Here is a 20312-nt window from a genome sequence, read left to right as displayed (position 1 = left end):
TAAAAAAAATGACCATAGCGAATTGATTTTGAGGCATATTAAGTTACAATTGTGATGTGCGCTGTAGTCTAGAATAGTACCTTTTACTGAAGCAAGTGTCGAAATGAATATAAAAGATGTATTTCGTTAAATGATGTGGAGACTTAAAGGTGAGTTAAAATAAATATGCACTCTTGCATTTTAGACCTTGACTTTGCCACTCTCGTAGATAAGTTCGATTTATAATTTTAGCTTGAAGCTTTATCATGATCAATGCAACAATTTCAGAGCGTAAAAATCATTCGCCTTGACTGGGACTCGAACCCAGATCCCTCAATATCCGGTCGAGTGCTTTAGCCACTTAAGCTACCGAGGCGTCCTCTTAAACTCTGAAATTTTGGGGCTTTTAAAGGAACTAGATGTTATGACGAAATACCGTACATACAATGTCACATGTATTCGTAGTCGTGCGCGAGGCGCCACTGTCCACGAGGTTAAAGCCAACTTTAAACACGTATGGTGTTTTCCCTTTGACAAATTCCAAAGAAACTGCGGGAGATGCCGCAACAGTAACTTTTAACGGAGTCATCCGCTAATGTGCATTTCAATGCAACAATTTCAGAGCGTAAAAATCATTCGCCTTGACTGGGACTCGAACCCAGATCCCTCAATATCCGGTCGAGTGCTTTAGCCACTTAAGCTACCGAGGCGTCCTCTTAAACTCTGAAATTTTGGGGCTTTTAAAGGAACTAGATGTTATGACGAAATACCGTACATACAATGTCACATGTATTCGTAGTCGTGCGCGAGGCGCCACTGTCCACGAGGTTAAAGCCAACTTTAAACACGTATGGTGTTTTCCCTTTGACAAATTCCAAAGAAACTGCGGGAGATGCCGCAACAGTAACTTTTAACGGAGTCATCCGCTAATGTGCATTTCAATGCAACAATTTCAGAGCGTAAAAATCATTCGCCTTGACTGGGACTCGAACCCAGATCCCTCAATATCCGGTCGAGTGCTTTAGCCACTTAAGCTACCGAGGCGTCCTCTTAAACTCTGAAATTTTGGGGCTTTTAAAGGAACTAGATGTTATGACGAAATACCGTACATACAATGTCACATGTATTCGTAGTCGTGCGCGAGGCGCCACTGTCCACGAGGTTAAAGCCAACTTTAAACACGTATGGTGTTTTCCCTTTGACAAATTCCAAAGAAACTGCGGGAGATGCCGCAACAGTAACTTTTAACGGAGTCATCCGCTAATGTGCATTTCAATGCAACAATTTCAGAGCGTAAAAATCATTCGCCTTGACTGGGACTCGAACCCAGATCCCTCAATATCCGGTCGAGTGCTTTAGCCACTTAAGCTACCGAGGCGTCCTCTTAAACTCTGAAATTTTGGGGCTTTTAAAGGAACTAGATGTTATGACGAAATACCGTACATACAATGTCACATGTATTCGTAGTCGTGCGCGAGGCGCCACTGTCCACGAGGTTAAAGCCAACTTTAAACACGTATGGTGTTTTCCCTTTGACAAATTCCAAAGAAACTGCGGGAGATGCCGCAACAGTAACTTTTAACGGAGTCATCCGCTAATGTGCATTTCAATGCAACAATTTCAGAGCGTAAAAATCATTCGCCTTGACTGGGACTCGAACCCAGATCCCTCAATATCCGGTCGAGTGCTTTAGCCACTTAAGCTACCGAGGCGTCCTCTTAAACTCTGAAATTTTGGGGCTTTTAAAGGAACTAGATGTTATGACGAAATACCGTACATACAATGTCACATGTATTCGTAGTCGTGCGCGAGGCGCCACTGTCCACGAGGTTAAAGCCAACTTTAAACACGTATGGTGTTTTCCCTTTGACAAATTCCAAAGAAACTGCGGGAGATGCCGCAACAGTAACTTTTAACGGAGTCATCCGCTAATGTGCATTTCAATGCAACAATTTCAGAGCGTAAAAATCATTCGCCTTGACTGGGACTCGAACCCAGATCCCTCAATATCCGGTCGAGTGCTTTAGCCACTTAAGCTACCGAGGCGTCCTCTTAAACTCTGAAATTTTGGGGCTTTTAAAGGAACTAGATGTTATGACGAAATACCGTACATACAATGTCACATGTATTCGTAGTCGTGCGCGAGGCGCCACTGTCCACGAGGTTAAAGCCAACTTTAAACACGTATGGTGTTTTCCCTTTGACAAATTCCAAAGAAACTGCGGGAGATGCCGCAACAGTAACTTTTAACGGAGTCATCCGCTAATGTGCATTTCAATGCAACAATTTCAGAGCGTAAAAATCATTCGCCTTGACTGGGACTCGAACCCAGATCCCTCAATATCCGGTCGAGTGCTTTAGCCACTTAAGCTACCGAGGCGTCCTCTTAAACTCTGAAATTTTGGGGCTTTTAAAGGAACTAGATGTTATGACGAAATACCGTACATACAATGTCACATGTATTCGTAGTCGTGCGCGAGGCGCCACTGTCCACGAGGTTAAAGCCAACTTTAAACACGTATGGTGTTTTCCCTTTGACAAATTCCAAAGAAACTGCGGGAGATGCCGCAACAGTAACTTTTAACGGAGTCATCCGCTAATGTGCATTTCAATGCAACAATTTCAGAGCGTAAAAATCATTCGCCTTGACTGGGACTCGAACCCAGATCCCTCAATATCCGGTCGAGTGCTTTAGCCACTTAAGCTACCGAGGCGTCCTCTTAAACTCTGAAATTTTGGGGCTTTTAAAGGAACTAGATGTTATGACGAAATACCGTACATACAATGTCACATGTATTCGTAGTCGTGCGCGAGGCGCCACTGTCCACGAGGTTAAAGCCAACTTTAAACACGTATGGTGTTTTCCCTTTGACAAATTCCAAAGAAACTGCGGGAGATGCCGCAACAGTAACTTTTAACGGAGTCATCCGCTAATGTGCATTTCAATGCAACAATTTCAGAGCGTAAAAATCATTCGCCTTGACTGGGACTCGAACCCAGATCCCTCAATATCCGGTCGAGTGCTTTAGCCACTTAAGCTACCGAGGCGTCCTCTTAAACTCTGAAATTTTGGGGCTTTTAAAGGAACTAGATGTTATGACGAAATACCGTACATACAATGTCACATGTATTCGTAGTCGTGCGCGAGGCGCCACTGTCCACGAGGTTAAAGCCAACTTTAAACACGTATGGTGTTTTCCCTTTGACAAATTCCATTGTTGCATTGCACAAATTGTTGCATTGAAATGCACATTAGCGGATGACTCCGTTAAAAGTTACTGTTGCGGCATCTCCCGCAGTTTCTTTGGAATTTGTCAAAGGGAAAACACCATACGTGTTTAAAGTTGGCTTTAACCTCGTGGACAGTGGCGCCTCGCGCACGACTACGAATACATGTGACATTGTATGTACGGTATTTCGTCATAACATCTAGTTCCTTTAAAAGCCCCAAAATTTCAGAGTTTAAGAGGACGCCTCGGTAGCTTAAGTGGCTAAAGCACTCGACCGGATATTGAGGGATCTGGGTTCGAGTCCCAGTCAAGGCGAATGATTTTTACGCTCTGAAATTGTTGCATTGAAATGCACATTAGCGGATGACTCCGTTAAAAGTTACTGTTGCGGCATCTCCCGCAGTTTCTTTGGAATTTGTCAAAGGGAAAACACCATACGTGTTTAAAGTTGGCTTTAACCTCGTGGACAGTGGCGCCTCGCGCACGACTACGAATACATGTGACATTGTATGTACGGTATTTCGTCATAACATCTAGTTCCTTTAAAAGCCCCAAAATTTCAGAGTTTAAGAGGACGCCTCGGTAGCTTAAGTGGCTAAAGCACTCGACCGGATATTGAGGGATCTGGGTTCGAGTCCCAGTCAAGGCGAATGATTTTTACGCTCTGAAATTGTTGCATTGAAATGCACATTAGCGGATGACTCCGTTAAAAGTTACTGTTGCGGCATCTCCCGCAGTTTCTTTGGAATTTGTCAAAGGGAAAACACCATACGTGTTTAAAGTTGGCTTTAACCTCGTGGACAGTGGCGCCTCGCGCACGACTACGAATACATGTGACATTGTATGTACGGTATTTCGTCATAACATCTAGTTCCTTTAAAAGCCCCAAAATTTCAGAGTTTAAGAGGACGCCTCGGTAGCTTAAGTGGCTAAAGCACTCGACCGGATATTGAGGGATCTGGGTTCGAGTCCCAGTCAAGGCGAATGATTTTTACGCTCTGAAATTGTTGCATTGAAATGCACATTAGCGGATGACTCCGTTAAAAGTTACTGTTGCGGCATCTCCCGCAGTTTCTTTGGAATTTGTCAAAGGGAAAACACCATACGTGTTTAAAGTTGGCTTTAACCTCGTGGACAGTGGCGCCTCGCGCACGACTACGAATACATGTGACATTGTATGTACGGTATTTCGTCATAACATCTAGTTCCTTTAAAAGCCCCAAAATTTCAGAGTTTAAGAGGACGCCTCGGTAGCTTAAGTGGCTAAAGCACTCGACCGGATATTGAGGGATCTGGGTTCGAGTCCCAGTCAAGGCGAATGATTTTTACGCTCTGAAATTGTTGCATTGAAATGCACATTAGCGGATGACTCCGTTAAAAGTTACTGTTGCGGCATCTCCCGCAGTTTCTTTGGAACTTTATCATGATATTTTTTTAGATTCTGAGTTCTTCATAAAGAAGAGGAGGGGAAGGAGAGTTTTCAACAAAAGGGATATTATAGACACGCGATGAAAGTTGAGAATAACATTTTGTTTTCAATGAATGATACATGGCGGAAATCCAGCTACCGCGGCGATTTTAATATGGGCCAAAGGTATTGTTCGTAGATGATGGATATTCCCCCACTTTTGAAGCCAGTGACTGGTAATACATATCTACAGTTACATCTAATTACATGCCCATCACGATTTGAGTTTCATTCTTCGGTTCCTCATCTAGGAGTTGGGAAAAGCAACTATACGTAATGCTCATTCTGGTGCGGATTCAGAATGGAAATTCGTGGCCTTTTGTTGTGCCATTTCCAAATCTCATTTCACGCCCAACATAGAACTGAGTCATCGCCATCGCTGTATGTACCTACTTGCTATTCAGTTTTTCATTGACAATCAATTTTCAATCAGTCAATTTTCAGTCGTTAAAAATATTCTCAGTGTTGTCTGAATGTGTTTACGATGGCAAGAATCTAAATACAAGTCTCTCTTTCTCCCATATTAATCACATAATTTAAAGTTATATTTAAATACTGAACTTAATGCTATTTGAAAATTTATATCATTGAATAAGCTATCGCCTCTTGGAGTGTCTTCTACTTTAGATACGGGCTTTGTACGACGGTGTCTCTGCCTAGAACCCTTTGAATGCGTAATGTTTGATCGCAGCTTCGGTTTCCTTTTCATTGAGAGATTTCACGTCACGGCGAATGGCCCGTATCCTCGTGACGTGAACAGCTGCGAGGCCGCTATGGGGATCGATGCACCGTGCCATCCAATTCAAGTGACGCCTTTCATGAATCTGTGCCAATGAGAACCAAAAGACCCTTGTTGTGGTGGTTAGGAGTGGACGTGTTCATCCGTAGGAAGATATATGTTTCGTTTTCAATCACGAAGCCAATGTTTTCAAATCTGCGACATTTAAGTGTTAAGTCCCGTACAGATAACATAAATTCACCGCTGATTTGTTATGAATTGAGAAAACTTCTCAGAACCGAGCTCCCGATTCTCGGGTCATAAGTTTCTCGAGCGGGATTCTTGCATTGGGAGATGAGGAACATCGCCCGAAAAGGTTTTCAATGCACCGACCGGGTTCTTGACCCAGCCTTTCATAAATACTCATGCTTTGCTCTGTTATTAAATCTCTCCACAAACCACGGACTCCAAAGCTGGAGTCCACGAAGTGATTTCATTGAGCGCCCTACATATTTTGTGCTTAAAATATCAACAATTGGTGAATATTAGGTTTATTATTAGACGATACTTTCCGCAGTACTAGTTTGCAAATTTCCACGCCTCAAGGCATCGTACCGATTGAACTATAGTATACCATAACAGTTCATTGCTCCAATTCTACGATGAATTCCAATGTCTGCCACAATCTCCATTTACTCGCGCATGCTTCCGTTTATCCAAATTCTTCTATTATTCTTTGTTATGGTCATTGCCTCGATATTCAATCTTAATCACATATAATACTTCCTACACAATGCTACCACTATCAACCGGTTATGCCAAAGAAAAATAACTGCGTTGATACATCTTCCTATGAATTGGTATGCGTGCATCAAAAGTAAGGGGATCGCGATGGTGCGGTGGCCAACGCACAGGCTGCCCACCGAGAAGGCCCGGCCTCAAATCCTGGAGACAACAAATATTTATCAGTGATATCCCGATCCCTACTTGAGGTGCTTTGTGGAGAGCACTTTCAATGTGTACGATGTCGATCGGATGGGACGTTAAACTGCGGACCCCTTGGCGCCTTACGGCTAGAGTAGACTAATGCCGACGCCGGGTTTCTCTTCACCCTTCCTCATTTCCCAAACATCCCTAATGGCGTAAATGACCTTAGCTGTCGGTCGCCTCTCATAAAAACTACTAAAATGAAAATTAGGGTAATCAGATAATATTATTATTAGGTAATCTACCGGTTAAGGTAGGTTTTTGGATGGACATAGCTACTAATTAAATAATTTGTGACTCCTAGAAAAACACAAAAGCCAGTATCCTACTCTACATCAGACCCCTCTTCATCTCTGAGTACTTTCTTCGTCTACCTTCATCCTGTCCAACATCCCTATCCTGTTTCCCTTTCCTCGTTTGCCCAACATTCTCCCCTCTATTACAGTCTTCAACATCCCACTGCCGGTCAACACCCCCTTCATCCATTTTTCCTGCCTCCATAGGATTGCTCCCAACAAACCCCTCTCTTCGCCCACCATACCAAGTACTTTCTCATTCGTTTCCTTCTCTGTCCATTTCACCCTCTGCATTCTTCTCCACACCCATATTTCAAAAGCCTCCAATCTACGTCTATCCTCCTGCTTCAATGACCACGTTTCCGCGCCGTACATAGCTACGCTCCATATAAAAGTTTTTACGAGTCTTTTCTTAATATCCTTTCTCAACGTCCCTGTCATCAACTCCCTCCTCCTTGTGAAAGCCTCTTTGCCTAGCGCAATTCTTCTCCTTACGTCCCTACTACTTTCACCGTGTTGGTCCTTAACAGTTCCGAGATACATAAACTGTTATACCTGCTCTAGTTTTTGCCCTCCTATTTTAATGTTAAGCTTAGCCTTTTTCTTTCTAGAAAATCGCATAACCTTTGTTTTATTTATATTGATTTTTATCTCATACCTGTCACACTGAATTTCCAATTCACTCAGCAATGCTTGCAACCCCTTGGTTGACCGACATACTAAAGCTTGGTCATCAGCAAACCTAACTGATTTTACGAATTCCCCGCCCACCTTCATTCCTACCTCCAGTTCTTCCCATGTCTCTTTGATCATTTCCTCTTCATACAGGTTGAACAGCAACAGTGATAATGGGCAACCCTGCCTTACACCTCTTCCTAACACTGCCCATCAAGACTCCTCGTTCATACATCATATTTATATACTAACGTACTACCAATAGACAGAAAAATGTAACATCTCTGCATTCAAACTTGAGGCGCCTGATTCAGCAATAATCCATGATCCTTTTAATTCGACCAAAAATTTAGATGCTGTAATTATAGCTATTATTCAATTGAAAGTAATTTTGATTTAGATATCACCATTTGGGGAAACTATTTCTTAAAATCGACGCGTTGCCCAAAGCATTTGCAGTTCACCAGAGGAATGGATGAAGTTTCCCTATTTACGAGTAGATTTCGTAAGTTCAAAATTTTATCTATGGCTACTAATACTTTCCTAATAAATTTACCTATGTTGGCAATTATCATCAGATCAAATATATAGTTTCGTTAATACCTATAACATTATACAAAGTTGCAAAAGAATAAAACAATACTAATTCAAATACCATTGACAGAAATGAGGTATGCCATGTTATTTTAGGTAATAGAACAAAATGTTACGATTTATTTCAACGCTCAACAATAAATTCCGTACAGTTTCCATTTTTCTCCTTTGCAGGTATGATCCGGTGGCTAAATGCGCTGACTTCCCGATCTGGATGCACTGGTTCGAATTCTGAAGGTGGCAGGAATTTTTCGGTAGTATCCCCATCCATACAGGGGGTGCTGTATGGAGAACACTTTAAGCGGATTGTGCCGTCCGTCAGAGGGGACGTTAAAAGTTTTACCCCTTGGTGCCTATCGTTTAATATCAGGCTAATGCCAACATCGGGTTTCTCTGCACCCTTCTTCTCCCATTCCCTGAACACCGTACCCCTGCCAAATTGCCCACCTAACTCAAATTGCCATATATGTTCTTGTATGTCATTCGCCTCCCCTAATAACTACATGTACAATCTCCGTTGGAACTCATTGTCATTTATGTGAATTCTGGGCGCTATTTGACAAAAGCAAGTAAATACCGACGTCGAATATCTGTCATCCACTTTTCCTCCACTTCGTTATCATCTTTGGTTATTTAAACCGATACTTAATCCTCTCAATTAATCATGTTTAATTGAAATTAAGAAAGCAACCAGCATATCAATCACTAGCGAATTATTTATCCTGGGGTGCATGTAATCCTATTAACTTTTGCGTCATTTTCAGTTACGTTTATTTTTTATGCTCCCAGCCAAACGAGGGCGATGATACCGAGGTAGCAATCCGAACAATGCTAGGATAAGGGGAAACGTTTTTTTTAATATCGGGTTCATTGGTCCTAATATATGTATTGTGGAAAGTTTTTGGGCCCAACCACACAATTAGGTTTGTTATTAATATTTAAAAGTTTGCATTGAAGTTTTCATGAAAATACATCGGAAAAAAGGTTTTGCTCTAACTGCCGACCTGATTTCTGAACCAACCTGAATTCTTCATTCATCAAGTCTGGAATCCTATTGAAGAAGACCCCCTGCCACACACCCGCTGGGTGTTTGGTCAAATAGCATGTTTTTTATCTGGTAATATTTCCACTGCTCTGTTCACCAAACACTTATTTGGAAATGGAAGCCTTTAATTGTGATCCGCCCAGCCGAAGAGGACCTTGGTGTTCCAAGGGCTTACTCGTCATCTTCGGTCATCAATCACAGAATTGGCTCGATTCAGCACTGCACTCTACTCTCCCATCGACTAGACTCTTCACGTGTCCCTACATTTCTTGCCCTCACCCCTGATGCGTAGGCACCTATTCCATCCGAGATCTTGCTCCGTATTTCTGTTCATCCAGATTTCCTATCAACAATCGTCTCCTCAAAACAATGCCTCTAAAAATGTGCCCCAGGAAGCCATCCTTAAAGTAAGATCGCATGCGTCCCCGGCGTATTGTGTGTAGGCATTCCTCTCGGGTCTTGTGCAGAGTGAAGTGAAGAAGCTCTTACCCCGAAGATGATGTACAATTCGAGCATCGAAACGCCGGCCAGAATGGAGAGTCTCACTCACCCGAGACGCAAGACACGAGAGGATTTTCCTGAAAGCTTTCATTTCTTCCCTTCAGTGCTTCCATTAGATATATTATATATTTTCCTTATAAATTCTTACTGTACCATTTTTCCTGGTTACATTCGACGTTTTTCTAATCTTCCTTGAAAGTGTGGGAACACTCTTTAAATATTTTCATCGTGTCGCTCTTTGCAGAACTTCTACCTTAATAGTTCGATCCTTCGATCTGATAATAATCATTCCCCTGTGTAATCATATTGACATCAATATCACAGTCTTCTCTTTTGGTTCAAGTTGTTCTCCTTGACTTTCTGGCGTAGAAGAACCCTCTCCAGAGTATATTTTAATAAACTTTCGTATGACTTCCAAGATTCTTGCTTTTCTTCCGACAGCATTCCTTTTTTACCTGGGATTTATTTCTCTTGTGCTTTTTGTTTCTCTTGCCATTTGATCTGCTTCTTTTCCAGCCACTACATCCATGTCGTCGTCAAGATGAAATGCTCTGATAAAATGCATACATCTATTATATTAGAATGAATTATACCCCGGAGTCAAATAAGAGTATAACTGTTATTGGATATTTCCCTTTTTCCATGCATCCGATTGCGATTTCGCACATGCAAATGTGACAACTTTAATTAAATACCTTCCTGAATTACATTTTAATTTGGGTAATTACACATCTTATCCATATAGCACTCTCTAGTCTCTCTTAGGTTATCGAGTCATTGCATTTTCCTCTCTTCAGTCCCGTTACTTCAACCATGACGCAAAAGCTTCTTCAGCCTTGTAACCTTTCTTCTGCCTACTGCTTCTTCTCCAGATTCTCGTTGTGAGGGCATACGTGTATTTCATATCGTGCTGTCTTTACTGGGGATACGCACCGTTTGTATGCGTACTATATGTTGTATTTTTATTTTCTTAGTTTAAAGTTATCACTTCATCATCTCCGAGTTATGGTGATTGCTTATGTGTTTGTCAAAATCTGTTTGTGCCACGTGCAAAATTCCTCTTTTCGTTCCGTTTCCTGTTTCCATATTTTCCGTTTGTTTTTCATTCGTGTTACTAGCCGAGAATGGTATTCCATTTCCATGGGACTATTTTATTTAGAAGGTATATTATGTCTTCAATACTTACATACATAGACCTAAATGTCGTTGTCCGCCGTCGTGCTTGCATCACTGTGAAGGCCGTGGGCTCGAGTTGTCATCTGAATCTTGACATTCCGTGTTCAGGAAGTGTTACAGTTGCATTTCGACTCTCCTGCGAGGCACCATCCCCGTTCTTTCATTGAAGATCGCTCGAATAATGTATATCCTGCTACTACAAGTCTTCGGGCCATTTTATTTCAATAATTCCCGAAATTAGCGAATCTCCCACACGAGTAGGGTTGCTTCATTCCAGGATATTTTACTCAGGAAGGACTACAATACTCCATTACATCTCATAACAGTCATCTCATCATATACATACTCATCTCTTCAGTCCAGTTAGTCTGCACGTTTGGGTAATTTTTGCTTTTAAGCGCCTTACTGTATCAACTATGATTTTCAAGACTTTTGGATTTGTCAGTTATTCCATCCTCAACTTTGGCCTGCTCGGGGGAAATCCCATGAGCACCACCCTCCGGTCGAAAGATTGAACGACCATCTTGTGCAACACGCTTTGAACCTCCTCGGAGAATGGTGTGTCTAAGAGAAGACCATCTTCCTAATAGTACTCCATTCACTTTATTTCAATTTCTTTACTTTTTTAATTGCACCACTAAAAATAAGATCCAAATCCTCAATATTGAAGAAGAACAATAATTATCACGGGCCCGGCAAATTCTGCGGGATGATCACTGAAATGTCATCCTATCAATTTAATTTTCCTTATAAATTCTTACTGTACCATTTTTCCTGGTTACATTCGACGTTTTTCTAATCTTCCTTGAAAGTGTGGGACTACTCTTTAAATATTTTCATCGCTTTCACTTTTATTAATGAGTTTTATCTTTTGTCCACGGCATCGGTCTCTTGAAAACAAAGTTGAAAAGCTGGCCCATTGTTCGGCCATCTTTACTACCCATACGTGTGCGACAAGTAGTCCTGGGAGTGCGGTCATCCAGCTTTTTCATTATCAAGGGCCTGTTTCAATTATCTTTTTCCTCCCCGGCCTCGATTGCTCGCTTGCTGCCGCTTTCTCCTCTTCGCCCTGCACCGCTCAACAGCCAATTGCAGCTTGACATCAACCATCGTTGCCCTATTAGTACGAGAGCTAAATCCAGCCAGGAGAGGGGATGTTTGAAATTTTAATCTCAGCGATTACTCACTCCTACCTTACCGCACGTATTTCGGCGGGAATTTTTGATAAAAATATTTTGAATTTCATTTAAAATAAAGTAACCGTCCTGCAAATTGGCTCTGGAGGGTAAATCCCGCCGAACTTAATTTTCCGTGGAACTTTTCATTGATACTCTTATATTTGACTTCCTACATTAAGGGATATATAATTAAAAATTGATAAATCTGTATTATTGCTACAGGTAACTACTTTCAATCTCATTTCTTTTCTTTTGTCCCCTAGGACAGTATTCCACGAGAGTTGGGCAGCCAAACGTGTTCCCCAATTAATTATGAAACATCCCCAGTATGTGATGTAGAAATTTCTGCTTAGAGTCAAATGAACACCGAGTCTATAGCAATATAAAATTATTGTAAAAAGCTTATTAAATGTCAATAAAAATTTTCCAGCAGGATGGTGTGCCATACAATTTTATCGTCTTCTATCATGCTCAATTGATTAGTTATGGAAATTTTGTGTTTTTTTAAAATAATACTCATAATCCATTCCAGCACTCTGAAATTGTCTCTTTTCCTTTATTCTATTTGGGTAAGCAATAACAAACTCTTAACTAATTTCGCCAAAGTGCATCATCACTAGAGTAAAATAATAATTGTATTGCCATTGCCAAAGACTGTTACAAGACAATCTTATTTTAATTAAATATCACTTCTCAAAGTTTTCCTGCTCGGCACTTATTACCAATAAAACAAAAATAATTGAAAAACTATCGTCACGAGGCATGTTAATCACTTACTTCGATCAAAATTGTTATCACAATAGTAAAAACTATAATCTTACGCATGGATGCCGCAGCAAAAATAAATGCTGATGAAACTTTTTATTTGATATTCCGTCTTTCAATACGATTTGAACAGTACAGCGTGGGCCGAAGTCTTTAAAGGAAATATTCATATTAGGAAAATACGCGTCGGAAATTATTTTTTCCACATAAATCATTTCTCGATTTGATATAGCATTCATTCATGAGTTTCTATGTTCGGGGTATTTCACAGGCGGAACAATGAATTACCTGAGGCGAATAATTTTTGCGTAATTGTTCTTTATACCTCTTTACGGCCCTCTTAACTTATCCTGAAGTGATTTTCTTTTATATTCATCACATTCGTTAAAGGAGACGGGCCTTTAAACTGGAACTTGACGTCATTCCAAAAAAAACGAGGCGACCCGAAGGGCACCGAAGGTAACCGAGGAAAGTTCTTCCCGCTCGTCCACTTCGTAAATAGACCGTCTGCTGCTGGAACCGCACAGCGGCCATGTTGTGGGTCAATAAGTAGGGGGTATAAAGAAGATAGTATATTATAGGGGACGGGTCCCAATGTTTTTGTGCCAAATTGGAATCATAAGGATGTAGTGATGCCGAGAAAAAGTGCGAGGGAAAACGGGGGCTTCAGGAGAACCGGATGGAAAGCAAAATTGGCCAAGCGTGAGGCAGAAGAGAAAAGGATCGTGAAGAATATTTATATCGGCGCGAGCAACGCCAAGAGATGGATTATTCTCAAGAAGAAACTGGAATATCGTAGTGATGTGGATTTTGTGGCATATCTGTTGAATCTCGCGGAACCTTTTTCAGGGTAAGCAGAAGAGAATGTGAGCGATTGTTAAAGTGCCCAGAATTTCTGGCGATCGGTTATGTCTTTGAAATGTTCAAGGGTTAGGAAAAAGACAGGAGTAGGGGGTGGGTGCCCTGGCGTGGGAGGAAGGGGAGGGAGTGAAATGAGGCACAGAGGGGGGTGTGGTCGGGGTTTGCGAGATGAGAGGACCAGCCGGGACCTCCGGATCAATATTTTTCCCGCCATTTTCTACCCGTGATGCTTCGCGAATTCTCAATCGTTGTCTTCTGCTAATCGTAACTAAATAGAGGCATTAATTTATGCCGAGGTACATGATTACGTTCTCTCTTGTGTCAGATGCTCAAGTTCGAGAGACTATTATGGCTTGAGAGAACTCAATGTGGCGAGCAGCACCAATGCTTTAAGAGAGTTGATCCTTTTAAATGTTAAAGCTCCTATCAGTGGGATTTAAAGACACTTTAAAGTATTCTTCATTAAAGTGGGAATAACCTACTTAATAATCCATTTTCAGTTGCATAAAATATATCAATATTGAGCGAAACGTATGCTCCGGTATTTAATCCTTCCCCATTATCATGGACTTCTTGGTTGAATTTGAAGTGTGGGGCAAATGGTTTCTCCTTTCGTGAGGTATCTTGGGCCTTTTCTGTCTTGAAAATGCCCAGTTGAACGATGGGGTCATGAGTTTTTCAAATGCCCATGGTTGCAACAAAATTTTAAACTTGTTCAAAGTTAGGTGCCTCAATATTTTAAATCATTTAAAGGAATCTTATTAAAGTTATCTTAAAGACTCGCTTTCAAAGTTAATTAATTCTTATACTTGGATATTCTTCTGTTGCAGAAAAGGAAAATTAGAAAGAAAAGATCAAGATGATAGCGATGGGAAAAAAATACCGATTCCAAAAGCACCAGCTATTAGCGTTGATGAAGAAGACAATCCCGAAAGGTAGATTTTTAACAATTTATTTTGAACAACACACTTCCCGGCATGTGTCGTTTGGTTTATTAATGTCCAAAATATTTTCCATGATCTCAGAACCTCATTTTGTGATAGAAATTTCCTTGTTTTGTTCATTTAATTATAGGTCATATCATTACGTGTTCGCCTGTCTGGATGCTATTCATACAAATTAACAAAATATACCAACCTAGTAATGTCCCATAACCTCTGTGTTAGATTATTTAAATGGCATTACTAGTGAAGAGAGACGTCTATAATTTTATGGTTTATGTACCCAGTTTTTGCAGTGTAGTTGGCCAGATGCATAGTATAAATCAATTATTAAATACTCGCGAAACTTTTGTTTCTACTTAGAATTTGAAGTCAGTAAAATTCTTTGTCAGCGCTTAGCAGTTTTAAGGAGCTAAATTGTATGTTAGGTTTCAGAATATAATTTCATCTAAAATGTGTCTGGACTATCTGAACGTGAAGTGCCATTCCTGTAATTTGTGCTGGTTAGTTGGATGTATCTATGGCGAACGTCGTATTTTAGATGGTTCCATCTTCTCTTTTCAATGAAAGTAATTGTTGATCGCACAATTTATGATCTAAAATATAGCCATTGCGGCCATCATACGAGCCATTACCAATTCTATTCTCTCCGCAGTTGAAATCATTTAAGTCCAGCGTCTTAAATTTATCTGAATGAAAAAACTTAGTAAGGTCTGAATTGAAGCCCCTGCAATGCAAATTAAAAGGAGATGAGCAGTTAAATGCTTACGCATTGAAGAAATGAAAAGAATAATTCCATTTGCTATTATTGAACGCAGATGTTTTCAAAAGCCAAGAAAAATGAATTGTTTTCTCCATCGAAGCAACGGATAGAATGTTTTGGCTTTTCTCTCAAGTTATTTGGCCTCTGGCTTTCTGAAGCTGAAAGGCCTGCAGCTTCTTGTTGTAGAAATAATATGCATATCATAGATAACTCGATTGTAGTGATCAGATAATTGTGTTATTGTTATTAAATAACGACACTCATTCTCAGAAATTCGGCATTTGTGTTCCATTCAGGAGAAAGAAAATCACTCAAGGTTATTAGGTTCTTTTGCAATTTTCAGGTCATTGTGCAATACTAAATGATCAGCATCCATTGGCAGGGATATGCAAGATAATGGAATATTTGGGGCTTTTTGGGGCATAGAGCTCAGGACCTATGAAGTTTTTTGTGATCTCATTCGAATGTTCAACTATGGCATAAATTGGCATTAATGTACTCGTTTCCATTCAATTTTATACATTTAATATTGGACTTTTTACTCCCTGTTTTAAGTGACAGACATACATATGCCTTTGGTTGGACAAGAGGCACATATGTATGCTTGTGTTTGAGAATTTGTTTAGACCTTGTTTTAATGATATGACATAATTTATGACTCAGTATTTTCTATTTGCTGTAGGAGAATGATGCCATTTTCGAATAACACTTCTGTAGCAAGTAGTCTATAATACACACTAATAGAAAGATTGAATTTATAGATGAAGGTAGATCTTTTTGACAAACCTTGTAACATGTGAAACAACACATCAGTGGTTGAATATCTCTCGCTCTCCTTGTCCATGTTTGGCTTACCACCTATTAATAGAAGAATTGGAAGCATGAATAGAATACATTTTTCCTCTAAGTTGAGAGCGGTATGAGGAAAACCTAATTTGTAGCTCATTTTGTGACTTCACTATGAAGAATGCCTTCTTATCTGCAATGATAAATGAGTGCAGTTTCTTAAGAATAGCAAAGATGAGTTAATCAATTTATAATGCACTTTTTCAATAACCATTGGAAGGAAAATTTGAATTCAGTTACTTTTTTGAACCATGTACCGAGTAATTTGTGATCCATTTTTGAGTCAATTATGGATAAGGCAACTAGGATTTGAGTAGTCATGACTGTAAAAGGTGTACATTCTTGGAGCCAATAATGCTTAATGATAGAATGTTATTTACAATAGTCATATTTTGGCCTACCAGTTGACATTATTCTGGGAAGGGCAGAATCAGATAGGGTTTAACTTTGGGGAAGATGTGAGAACACCGGCTCTGCTCATGCTGTAAATTTAACCCTTACTCAATGTCCTCTCAGTTGGAACCATCTAGTTGTTCAAAACAACAACTATATTGGATATTCTTGTCTACTATTTTACCTTATTGGCTGAAGGGATACACGCTTTTTGGTAGTTCACAACCAATAGCTGACAATTGGTCCTAATAATGAAGTGTTGTGCCATACTTTTTGTGTAATCATCCTTTTCAATTCACTACAGTATGTTAGTGGCTCTTTTGTGGGTTTCTAGGTTTTTCTTAATTGCAAATTGAGTCGTTTCAGGCATTATGTGGTGGAATTCGAGCATAACAAAGAACAGATCAGATGGTAGCAATTTTCCACGAGATAAGTTTAATTGCACCCACAATTTGATGCTTGAAAAGGTTGTACCTAATTAAACCTATTGCGTGGAAAATTATTACAATTTGTACTGTATTATTTTCATATTTGATTACATTGTTGTTACCCTTTTTGAACTTTTTAAATGAATTAAAGTGAAGTAATACTGCAGAGTTAATAAATAGGATTCCTTATGTCGAGCTAGCTGATGGGTTGCTTTAGGTGCTGGATTCATAAAATGCACATATAGGCATGCCATTTAGAGTGGGAGTAATGCCCATTTGTCAGGGGAGCACCTAATTACCACTGCTCCGCATTTAATTTTCTATTTAATTCCACTCCTCATATGCCTTTCCAACCAATCTCTGATGAAGATGCAATCGTATATTATTTTCACTCAGAAGTCAGAAGAGCAGAGGGAATGAGGTTGGCTGCAACGGATTGGTGGATGATTCGGGGGAGGTGAGCAAGGGCGGTGAGAATGAGGCCACTGGTGGTGGTCCACCAGAGGCTGGGGGGGGCGAGGAGGAGGTGGACGCATCGCTGAGGAGGGGGGCGAGGAGGGGCGAGAGGGGGTCTGAGGAGGGAGAGAGCGAGAGGGAGGAGGGTGGGGGGGAGGAGGAGGAAGAAGAGGAAGAGGAGGAAGAAGAAGAAGAAGAGGGTGATGAGGAGGAAGAAGAAGAAGAGGAGGAAGAGGAGGGGGAGTGGACAGGGAGCCGGCAGCCCCTCAGGAGGAGTCTGCGAAGCATCCCGACCAACAGGAGCGCAAAGGTAATCAACCCTGCCCCTCGCATGCCAGCACATTTATCCTCGAGAGAAGGTGGCCGTCCGAAGGCAATTTGCCTGTCTGGAAAAGTCCTTTCTTGGTGTTGTCTTCTTAGAATACTCAGCTCATGATGTATTATCAATGAAAGTGCATTAATATTAAAGTCAGATAGGCACAAAGTAGCTGAAAAAAAAGGAATGGCCTTCCTGCAGATTAGCAAAATTGGACAATTGTGAATTTTGTTGCAATTCATTAGCAGCGGCACAGGAAGTGCCATGAAACACAACATCTTGTTTATTTTGAATTCTATATTTGTTGACATTTGCCATGGATCTGGGAACAATCACAATCAAGTAAACAAAATAGAGGGGCAGCTCTAATACCATGAGTGAAACGAGGAAATCGAATTTCTGGGAAGATTTTATAAGTTTAATTTCACATCCCTTGATAATTCAAATATTTACGCATAGGAAACATAAAAAAGCAGCTCCGAGGGAGTGTGAATTTTCATCTTTAATGTGCATTTGGTATTCATTCACTGTTCTCAGGATCTGGAAGGTGTTTAAGGAATTGTGCTGAGCACAGTTGACTGTTCTGCCCATTTTGTAGCTTATAATTTTTACCATGCTATTGGTTAATTTGGCAAGACATTTAACTCGAGAACTTGAAACGTATTTCTGGCAAATTTGATGATGAATATCTGAAATCTTACGCTTACGTTACCATGCATAAATATATAAATATATTATTTGGATTATTACAAAATTTCATCAAAATAAGTGGTTCGCAATATTTCTCATGCATTGCAATTTTCGACAAAATGTGGAACTAAATATTGAAGTTAATATTATTTAGTTTTGCATTGACTCTCCACAAATGAAAATGAAATTTAATGATCAAACGTGTTGCTGTCCCCATGCATAAAACTGAGTGTTAACTGGATCAGCATTATTGAAATCAAAGAGTTTATCCCCTCCAACAAGCACTGATAACTAGTAGCTTTTTAACACAGAGCAATTTAACAAAATCAGAAATGCTCTCTCTATTCTTCCACTGTAATTTGTTCGGGGGCAAGCACTGAAAGGTGCATTGAATTATGATAGCTTTAGATACTATGTATGCTTTTCAATTAGTTGTACCTGAATAAAGTCGATAAAATTTTGGTGGGAAAATATATTATGTTCATCATTTTGTCAACATTTACTTCCAGATAGAGGAGTCTGAAACAATTAAATATAGAGAAACTGTTATTAAGGACTGACTGACAGAGCAACTGATTGTGAGGCAATGTTTACCCTTTCAATTAACTTCAACATTTTTTTACGCGTATCATTAGTTTAAAAAGGCATTTCTTGATTTCATGCCTCCCAGGGTGTTGGAAAATTTTGTAAATGTGATGCTTGAGAACTGGTGTTATAAATCTAAAAGTTATTAATTTCAGTATTTCTCATTGTTTCCACAAACATAATGTCAGCCGAGAACCATTTGCTGTGTGTCTCGAGTCAAAGGCCTATATGATAATAATTATTAGATATGGATGGATCCATGGGGATGGTATTAAGCCTTGAATTAGCCTTTGGTCCAGCTACAGTCAAAGTGTTGGTGCAGCTATGCAATGTGAATAGCGTTTGCATCCTAAACAGGCCTTTGATGAATGAGAGTGGCCCTCTAATTAATATATTTCCTCCATTACGGATGTTCTGTGTTTTAATTGAGTATGTAGGTACTAAAATAAGTGAAGTCAAGCTTAACTGCTAACCTGTTTGCCACATTTTTATTTATTGTTTTTCTTAGTGCTTTCATCCTTTGGCCGCATCAGCTTACTGCAGGAATCATTTTTATGCCTCTTTAAGTTTAGTGGTAACTGCTTAATATCTTAAGCCATCAATTTAATGTGCTATAGACGGGAGAGAAAACTCAGTCTCATTTTTCATTTGCTTCTATTAACATAGAATGAATAGCATGAATCCCCATGTAGAGGGGTCTTGCTTGCAGTTTCTATGTTTCGAAGGATGTAACATTGTTTTTATCATTGTTATAATGAGGAGAACTTTATTATAGAGATTTTGTGTGTAATGCATAGAATGCACATGACTTAGTGAGGATTTCTGATGATCATTAAACGGCCATCTTATCCCAGATAAAAGTTATTGTGATTAAGCGGTGTTACTCTGCCATTAGTGTATTGGATAATGGTGTTTTGCAACATGGTCAACATGAATTGAAATGAAAGTACCATGTACATACTTAAATGTGCACTAATTATGTTGACATTAATTAATTAATCAATTATTAAGTAATTATTAAGGTGACAAGTCCTCACTGTGATTAATTATTATGATAACATAAGTTATCCATAAATCAATTTGCTGCCTGCTGTTATATTCATATGAAGAGTGTTAGTAGCTAAAAAGTTAACTCGGCTATTTTATTGCCCGAATAAAATGTCTCTAGTGACCATGTTAGTTTGGAAACTTGTCATCAGACGATGATTCCCGTGCATCTCTTTATATCATCTCATTCTTGTATTTAATTTGCCAGTAAATATGTAATTACTATTATATTTTAATATGTTTTTACTATTATATTACTATTATTTTATTACTATTTATTTACTTTTGTATTTTGTTATTACTTTCTTATTCTTGTATTTTTGTATGTAATTACTCAGTGCCCTGGCATTACTCATGCCAGGTATTATCAAATT

General features: G+C 39.7%; 1 long non-coding RNA gene across 1 annotated transcript; it reads left to right on the top strand.

Moving 5' to 3' along the window:
• The first annotated feature begins 13141 nt into the window (after positions 1-13141).
• Positions 13142-17329, top strand: LOC139696218 (uncharacterized). Its single transcript, XR_011702599.1, has 3 exons — positions 13142-13462; positions 14304-14408; positions 17241-17329. It is a non-coding gene; the product is annotated as an uncharacterized lncRNA (long non-coding RNA).
• Positions 17330-20312: the final 2983 nt, after the last annotated feature.

Source organism: Hetaerina americana, unplaced genomic scaffold, assembly GCF_022747635.1.
Source record: "Hetaerina americana unplaced genomic scaffold, ioHetAmer1.1.p SCAF_1, whole genome shotgun sequence".
Lineage (NCBI taxonomy): Eukaryota > Metazoa > Arthropoda > Insecta > Odonata > Calopterygidae > Hetaerina > Hetaerina americana.
The sequence above is the reverse complement of the archived record's forward strand: the minus strand, read 5'-3'. Positions and strand labels throughout refer to the sequence as shown.